The following is a 9,519-nucleotide window of genomic DNA, read 5'->3' as shown; positions in this document are numbered from 1 at the left end:
CCCCCGCTGCTTTGTACTGTTGGTGGGAAGGGGGAGGGAGTGGGGAGAACATCGGTGTCTTTGAGGGTTGTATTTTATTTCTCATTCTCCTCCTCTGACTTTGTTAGTAATAAATTCACTTCATAATTTTAGTAGTGCCTGTTTTGTCCATCAAGTGTTTCCTCCCCGCTCCTTATCTCAACTCATGAACCCTTTTGTTAATTATTTTTTTTCCTTCGCTCTTCTCTACCCAATGTGGTGGTGGTGGAGGAGAGCGAATGGAGCAGGTGTTGTGGGTGCCTGGCTTTTGGCCAGCATTCTAAACCAGCATTCTAAAATCTCTTTGCTCCTCTGCAGAGCCTGTAATTCAGCTCAGGAGCATACCAAGTSACCCTAGGGGCTGTGGGTAACAGAATTGCCCCTTACAGAGATAAAGGTGCCTGCTTCCCRTTGAGAGGTGGAGTAGAGATCCTCTCCCTATAGAGAGACCAGAGCAGCTTTGCTGTGCCTTGTGGTTCTGAACACAAGCTCTGCTCCTTGTCTTTCCATGCACCTTACCAGACCTTTCTGTTGAGACACTGCCTGAGGACCCTCAGGGATTGTGTTTGACCTTGTAACCCCCCTTCTTCCAAGTGTCAATGCTTCATGCTGGCAGGACATCCCTTTCCTGCTTCCTGCCTGAGCCATGTTGGTGGCTTTGGGTCCTTGGAAATGATTGGAATGCCTGCCCACCATTCAGTGCCTTTCTGCTTCTCTAAATCTAGGTCAGAGAGGCAAAGGCCCAGGGAATGGCAATTTCTACATCACTCAGAGAGTCCTGTGATGTACCAAGCATGGGAAGCAYCACCAACCTCAAAAAAGACACCCTCATTCAACTGTTTTTCTCCCKCAGCTGCTGTTGTTTCTAGGATAAGAATTTTACTCACTTTTTTTTTGGACATTTCTTCCCTGCCTTGGTGCTTCTGGCTATTTCCACTCAGTTTTCACTTTAGTTCTGAAAAGGTTGGACAGGGAGAATGCTTTTCCAATTACAAGGGTCCATTTTTGTTTTCAGAAATGCTGCCCTTACGCAGGAGAAGAGGCAGGATGGTGCCTCCTCCTCTCCTTTTGGTTCTCTCTTCAGTTTGGTGCTCTTCAGTTTGACCTGACTTTGCCCTCACTTGGATTCCTGCCTTGAGTACGTGGGGAAATAGCACCTATGCCAGTAACACATTCTGCTTTCATGGTCATCCATTTCCAGGCCTGCTACTTCTGACAGACAGCGAGAGCAGTCAGGGAAGAAAACATTGCTTACAAATTAAGGAAGTAAGGGACTTAGCTGAAAAACAAAACAGAAAACTTGTTAACCTTTGCAGAGTTTGTAAGAAAGAAAAACCCTCAACACAGAGGTGGGAGAGGCCATCAACACCAACAACCTAGGCTTTGCCTCAGCCCTGGATGTCCAACTGCAGTGACACTGTCCCACTTCCTCCATTCAATAYCCTACCATGGAGCTAAGCATTCATGTCAGGATGGACAGAAATTACTGCATTCCTTCAGTAKTTCAAACAAAGACTTAGGCACTGGTGTGGGTAGTAGCATCCTGACCCAGGAAGAAAGGATGGAAAGGAGCCACACAAACTAAGTGATTGTGAAACAGAAAAAAATCCAACCTCCTACAGACACTATGCAGATTTTCATCTTTTAATTTGAAAAAGAAAGGGTGGAGTTTARGAGCATTAGGATCGAAAAGACTTTTACATCTCAGCAGAACACGTCAACCTCTTGAACTAAGAGAACAAGAGAGAKAGCCTTTATGTGAGAAGAAAATGTGGTGACTTTGTGAGTGAAGTCATAGCAAGCTGTTGGCAGAGCTTATAATGGCTTCTAACAGGKCCTATTAACCTTTGGAAGAAATATTTTCAAGAAGACTGAAATTAATTTCAAAACAAAGCAGCCATATTTGACTGTTAACTGGCAGAACAGTAGAACAAATTAAGCAAAGTCCAAGTACGTGTCTCAGTAAAGTTAACAGAGCAGGGAGAGTTAGACAAGGCAGCAGAAAGCAGGGTTTCATGTGATATTTGCATATGAGTGGGGTGCTGGGACTCCCACGCTGGTTGATATAGAACTAGTGAGCAGTTAGTGGAGCCTAGAGGATGATTCAGTCGTCTCCAAAGAAAACCCGAGGCATGATTCAGATGTCATTTATAATGCCTTTGAGGAATCTAGAAATCTCCATTGGGCTGTCAGATATGTCACAGGTTCTACACGGGACCTCAGGTCACCTGTAGTGACTGCTGGAGGCAAGGCAGATACCCAAGGGCATCTCACATGGCACCAGGAGGCTAAGTTGAAGCAGTTAAATCCATTTGAAAAGGTAGCCTGCAGCCTGGGCTTCACTGTTTGTCTTTTCTTCCCTGGCTATATTGGGAAATAAAAGAAATTGGCACCCAGCTTACATGTAGATACCTGCATTTGTGTATCCAGAGCTGAATCTTGCCAGAAAAGCCTGGCTAGGGAAAGGGAGGATATTTGTCCTTACCCGGGAGGTTGACAACAGCCAAAAATACACACCAGAACTTGCAGTGTTAATAAAAAAAGGAGGTGCACTGTGCTATCCATGCCAGGGCAGAGGTGGGAGCAGAGCATATGGGGCAGGCACTGCTCTGAGTGCTGAAACCTCGGTGCCTTTGCAGCACGGGAAGACCAAGAAGCCCCAAGCCATGGAATTACTGSTTTTAATCAAGCTTCCTCCTCTTCAGCTGGAAGTACTGACCCTCCCAGCCCCAGCCACCCTCAGTGCCAGCCAGATGAGCTGTTTTATTGAGCACAGCAATGGGCTGTGCACAGGCTATGGGTGGACAGTGCCTCAGGTGAGAGGCCTAGATTTCCAGACWAGGGGTCATAATTTGTGACATTACTAACTCTGTTCTTCAGTTTTGGCTAATCAGATCTCAAGTGTTCAGGAATCCTGGGTCAGCCTTGAGCTGTTCAGTTACTCAGCCCAAGTAACTTACGCCTAAATTTTCTATATCTGTGAAAACAGAGATATTGGTTCTGGTCTTTTTTGTAAATTGCTTTAGGGTATTATGAGCAAAACTTTTATGTAAACTTCAGAGGGAAAAAGAGATCTAATATCACTTAGTGCTAGATCAAGTGCAAACTTACAGAAAATCAGTGAAAAATTGGTCCCCTATTCCATTGTGAAACCACTGAGTCCTCAGCTTCACTATTTCCCAGATGTCAGCACGGAGACACCTTAGACAGCACCTTCTGTAGCCAGTTGATTTAGAATGCCACAAACTTATGCTGCTTGAATTTCCTTACATGGGAAAAAAAAGGGACTCAAAATTGAGCCTCTTACTAGAGCTAGAGTTTCTAATTTTACAGCAAGAGTATTGGAGGCACTTAAAGAAGCAAAACCACAGAAAAGCCTAATTTTTTCATGTCTAGATGGGGAGCTGTCACTCACCTGGGTGCTTTTAGGCGGAAGACAGACTGTAATGGCAAGCAGACCATGCTGAAATTTTGTTGTGAAGGAGTGTCACACATTATTTCTTTGGTAAAGTCACAACAAGCCAGCGTGTTTTGAAAGAGAAGCTGGGGAATCTGGTTGAAAACAAATCGCTGAACTTTTCAAAGCTTATACCTTTCAAGAAAGAATCATAAATAAAAACCAAAATAGGCAAAACTAGACTTAGTAAAATGTGTAACTTGTAACTTGACTGAAAAATTCAGGCTATTTTATTTTATAGCTGACAGCAATTATAGTTTTTCAAGCCCACATCATAGAGGGTGCTGTTGGAGAGATCGCAAACAATATTTCAGATTACAGGAGGTTGTTTTTCTATCAAGCTTATTTGTCCAATGAAAGTCCAGCTTTTGTTACAATAAAATCCACCTGTGCCCAGTTTTCAGCTAGGTACCATTATCGGGAGCTCTTTCAGCACGGAGAGAAGCCAAGTCACCGCCTGTCTGGGCTCAGGTTTGTAGGATGGAGCACCCGTGAGATGTGGGCAAGGAGAGCCACAGTCACTGGTGGTCACKGCACAGGACAACTGCCCTGGCCAGAGGGGCTGTTCTCCCCTTGGGGTGTGCATGGCCTTCTCACACCCTTCATATTGCACAGATGGCATGCATCAAGATCTTTACTTTTATATTCACAGTCCCTTTTGCATGGCACATATTAATGACTGCCTTGTTATACCACTGCTGACCTTTTTGCCATGTTTGCTGAACACATACATAAGCTGTGGCAAATTATCTGGAAGAGGAAATCCCAAGTTTGCTAGAGTGAAAAGAAGCTTTTACAAGGGCTAGAAGGAAGGTGAGGGTGTTTCTTGTGTAGCCTATACTCACAACATRCTGAAAACATACGAGTTTGGGGAATGTACTAAGTCAAGTCTAAATTGTAGTGTCTACAAAGTAAATCTTTCCCTTCCTTGCTCTTCAAACATTCTTCATGCTTATGGGGTCACAGCAAAAACATTTGTGATGAGATGGAATATGACAGATTGCTTCAGTGGTTTGCCAAAATTTCAAGTCATGCTGTGAAACAATGACTGTGCATTTTAACCCTGTGTCAACACTTGGGTGGTTTCCCCTGATTAAGTTCTTGAAATATGACAGTGCTGCAGACCTGTTCTTCTACATGTTAGGACATAAGAGAGTTTGCAATCCTTATTTCGAACTCGTAATCCTAATTTCTGTATTACTTTTCATCTTACTGTCTAACTAGTTGTTGTAGTCAACCATTCATTTTACATGTTCTCATTCCTTTAGTAAGTTTTATTTAGCTTGAATCTAAAATCAAAGTATTGCTAATACATAGATAATAATAGTGTTCTCACAGTAATGAAGTTCAAATAATTACTGCCGTTTTTCTGTCATGTATTCGCACCAGCCTCTAAAGTTGGATTTTATTGCTATCTATTAGAGGAAATGCTTCCCATTACTGAAGGTCATAATTATATTCAATTTTAGCAAAATTTAACTGTGAATTTTCAATGTAAAAGCCATCATATATGTTCCTTTCAGAAAAAAATTCCCAAAAAGAAACAAGTAAGAAAAAACAAACCAAACCCAAAACAAGTCATCAAGCTTAAACATTTAAAACTAAGCAAGTAAACCAATCCATAATCATGAATTAAATAATACTGAATGAGAAAAGCCACTTATCAAGATATTATTTTGATGTAGTGGAGACACATAAGCACCTCCTGTGGCAATACATGCCATCCCTAAGATAAAAATTGAAGCTAAATGGGATGACTTGCTTTCAGATGTCATGTTATTGAGTTTAAAGGACAGAATTGTGTACCTTGGACCAGATGTCTGACTTCTAGATGGTGACAGCTAGGTGTSCAACCTTATCAACCGTCATTACAGTTAATTACATTCATGGGAAACCCTTCACAAGTCAGACACTGACTGCTTTTGGCAGCAGTGCTGAAGACATGCAGGTAATGGCAGAGAGTTTCTCATGCCCACTATATGCAGCGGTTTGGATGTCAATCTATCTCTATTGATGAGCTCTTTATGCATTTCAGTGTCTCATTTTCAGCTTTTATGTAGTATTATTAGAGCAAAATGTCACTTTTCTTGATGCAGTTGGAAATCATTCTTACCTAGCTGACATAATATAAAGACTTAAARATGTGTTGGATGTTTTCGAGTAAACTTTTTTTGAATCATCCAGTCAATGACTGTCTGGAACTAGAAGAAAATGTTTATCTGATAGCAGAAGCAGCTTCCTTGTCCAGCACTGAAGTGACATTGCTCAGCACAGATTCAGATGCTAAAATTTCCACCGCTTTCTTTATTGGCATTCAGAGATGCAGACATGTTTACTACTATGTAGTTATAGTGGTACACTACAGAGTATTAAATTGGAATCTCATTAACTGGAGGATCATGTATAACCACATCATTTTCAGAAACAAGCTGCATTCTGAATATTCCTATATCCTTCCTCAGCCTAATGATGGGGAGGTCAGCAGTGGCATGAACAACCTTATACAAATTCTGGTATCCTGCTTTTATTTCTGTGCTTTCATACTTCTCTTAGGGCTTACCAGCACATCAATGCAGCAAGGGGAAGAGGGGCTTTCTGAGCCTGGCTCACTGTAGCTGTTCCAGCCTTCGTGATGGCACTTACTGTGCCTGCAGTGCAGTTTGTGGCCATGCGAGCACTTGCCAGTCATTTCTGTGAAATCTGGTGGCCTGACCTGTCCTCAGATGTCAGACTTTGCTAAAGTAGTGATCGCATATCTTTTCTCCTGCTTATTGTCGTGCTGGAATAAAAGATATGGTAGAGAGGAGTAATGACATCTTAAATCATTGTTGTCCATTGCTACATGAAGGAATGTCTAAGGGTTAACTGAGCCAGATATTCGGAGCTCATTGATCAGAATCCAAACCATTTTAATGATTTCTTAAAATGAGCACTTAAAAATAATAAATGCACTAGTTTCTAATTCTTCCCTATTGAGCACTTGTGGATTCTCCAGGTTTTCTTTGCAGATAGATATTAAATAGAGATTCTGTTTATTCTACTAATTCAGAAGTAGGAGTTACCAGAAAACAACCAAAATATGGAGACATTGTACTATGCTGCAACAGAGAAGGTCTGTATTTACCCATGTGTTAAAGTTAATGATTATTGATTGATGGCATTTTAGGGTTTTTTTAGACTGAAGTGCGTTTTCTTACAACATGAGTTCAGATGCCTGAAATAAAGCATTTTCTCACACCTTTTATATGCCAGTCAGGAAAACTCAGCAGGAACATATGTATTTTTCCTGAACTTCATTAAGTTCCAGCATAATCTGCAAATATTTGTCTGTTGCTTGCCTTGTCTTTTATAAGAAATGCTCCTGAAAGATGCTTTGGTGAAATTTGTATCTTCTTCAAGATCTAAAATGCTGAGATTGTGGAAGAACATTTCTTAGTAAGTCCATCTTTCTCAAAAAGAGATTCAAACAGTTTGTCTCACACTGTGTATCTGCTCAAAGTCCTTAAATCTGTTATCCCAGAGGTGTTACTACAATTTCTAATTGGTCCAGCCATGACCAGTGGCACATCCATCTTTGGAGCTGCCAGGGATGGGCTCTGCAGGACATGGAGGAAGCTTCTGGCAGATTCTCATAGAAGCCACCCCTGTAGCCAACCTGCTACCAAAACTTGGCTGTGCAAACCCAATAGGATAGCACAAAATAGGCTGCAGACATTATTGTAATACTAATCTTAATATCCTGAARCAAATATAAAGGGTTAATCTGTATAATTCATTCATTTGAAGAAAATAATAAACTAAAATGTCCTTCCTGATGGTGACTGAAAGCCAAGACTATTAACTAACACAAGGCTGATGTCTGGTGTTCACACACAGCAGTCAAATTCAGTTAATTGTGACTATTGGGAAAGGATTTTTCAATTTTAGTCTACATATTTTGATCTCATCAGGTCATGAGTCATCATTTCCTGTTATGGTACTGTATTTTTTCCACTATTTTACTTGCACCCTTGGCTCATTTGTATGACAAGCTGGAAATGTGCATTCCACAATGAGTGACAGYACTTGTCTTAATGGATGGAAATTGACTTCAGGCCACCCTTGCAAAATAGCACATATGAACACTCCTGCATTTTTGAGGAATAAAATACTCTCTRGTGTTGAAACAAATGGCAAAACCAGCCATTAAAGTAAAGCCACAGGCTGTAGGGCTTCTGAAAGCGAATGCTTGTTTTGGATTTGGATCATCCTAGGTGATGAGCCAGATTGAGGAAGGAGTAACTTAATCAAATAAACCAACTTTTTTTCTCTTCAGCAAACTATAATTTCTGATCTTTTGTTGAAGATCAAACCCTAGGCTATTCAAGGGTGGTATAGACCTCAGAAAATGGATCAGAGAGACCTCTCAATTTGGTTTCACAATTATCTATTACTCTTGCAGAGGTGAACCAAAACTCACAGAATCAGTAATGTCAAAAATTAAGAGCAGCAAAGTAATATGTGCTAAACAATGACAAGCTGTTGGAAAGACTTACCATTACTTATAGAGTAAACAAGTAATGATGGCAGAAAAGAAAACAATGTAAGATAAAAAAGGGAGAAGGAAACATAAAGAAAAGCTCAAAATTATACAGAATTGAGGTAAAGCTCCTGTGGAGTTTGATAAAAGTAGATGAGGTTTTTCCAGACATATGTGGAGAACACTGGTCTTAAAGGTGAAAGGACAATTGTTTCACAAACAATAAAATCAAAAAGGCTGAGGTAATTAAGAAGAAAAAAGTTTCCAGAGACAAAAAAAGTAAGAAAGTGGGAGGAAAAAAACAACTTTCTACAGAAAATCTATTGCTCCTATGTAAGAGCCTGTGTTTTAAAAAATGAAAAGAAAACTTGATATGAATAACTACCAAACAAGTAGGAAAGTGTTCTCAATTTTTTTTTTTTAATTTTAGTAGTGCAATTAAAAAGAATGCATTGAGGAAGTGCAAAATTACCTGAAAAGAAAGTGTATAATAATAAGAATAGTTATTCTTAATAATATTGGTATGGGAGTAGTTGATTCTGCAGTCTCTCTTGGCCGTCATTTGTAGAAACTGAAGGATAATAAAATGACCTATAGCAGATACAACTTTTTTGTACAGTAATTTAAAAAACACTTGCKGCAGTGTGGTGTAAGGATTGCTATATGCATAATGAGATGTATCAGATCTTTAATATTTTGTCATTGTGCCCTGTTCCTATACAGAACTGAATCTTCATTGTTCCCTGCTTTTATATAGTATTGGAATTTAATTTTGCTYGTCAGCTAATAAAACATGGTTATATGGTTTCCTCTATGAGTATCAAATGTGTTGCTGTAATTAAAAAGTGGACTCTGTGGAAGAGTCTATGCAGAATGGACTTGAGGTAGAATGGCAATGCCCAAGTCAGAAATAATATTATATAAAGTATAAAAATATGTTTTACTCATTCCATGACTACACTCTGCTCAAAAACGAGTGGAATTTGATAACTGACAGATATTTCTTCCTTCTCTTAATTAGCTGGATAACTAGAATAGGGTATAGTCAAAACTTTTCACCAATTCCTAGAGCCAGCTAGATGCTTTCCTGATTTCTGTTGTCTGCAAATGGGTTAGATTTATCAGAAAAAAAGTCTCATTGGGAGAGAATTGTCTGATTTTTCAATACAGTTGATGTGGTAGGAGAAGGCAGTAAGCAGCCTTGAAATGTCATCATATTGTTCTAGTACTTGCTTCATTCAACAGTTTTTGAATCCTGAACCGTTTGAGGTTCCAAAATCTTCATCGTGGACTATGTTGACACATTTTTCCCTTGTTTTGAGTTTTGAAGTTGGCTAAGAAATTCTTGCACCTTCCCAAACCATCCACGGGGCAGGAAAACAGACCTGTAGGGTGCCTGATCTTTTAAATAAGCAGTAAAAGTGAATGGGTAATTTCTAGTACTTTAGTGCCTGATGTTTTAAATAAGCAGTAAAAATGAATGGGTAATTGCTAGTACTTAAAAAAAAAAAAAAAAAAAAAAAAA

Source organism: Malurus melanocephalus, unplaced genomic scaffold (genome assembly GCF_030028575.1).
Source record: "Malurus melanocephalus ecotype Western Australia unplaced genomic scaffold, MMel_1.1 scaffold_10, whole genome shotgun sequence".
NCBI classification, from domain to species: Eukaryota; Metazoa; Chordata; class Aves; order Passeriformes; family Maluridae; genus Malurus; species Malurus melanocephalus.
This window is presented reverse-complemented; position numbering follows the sequence as displayed.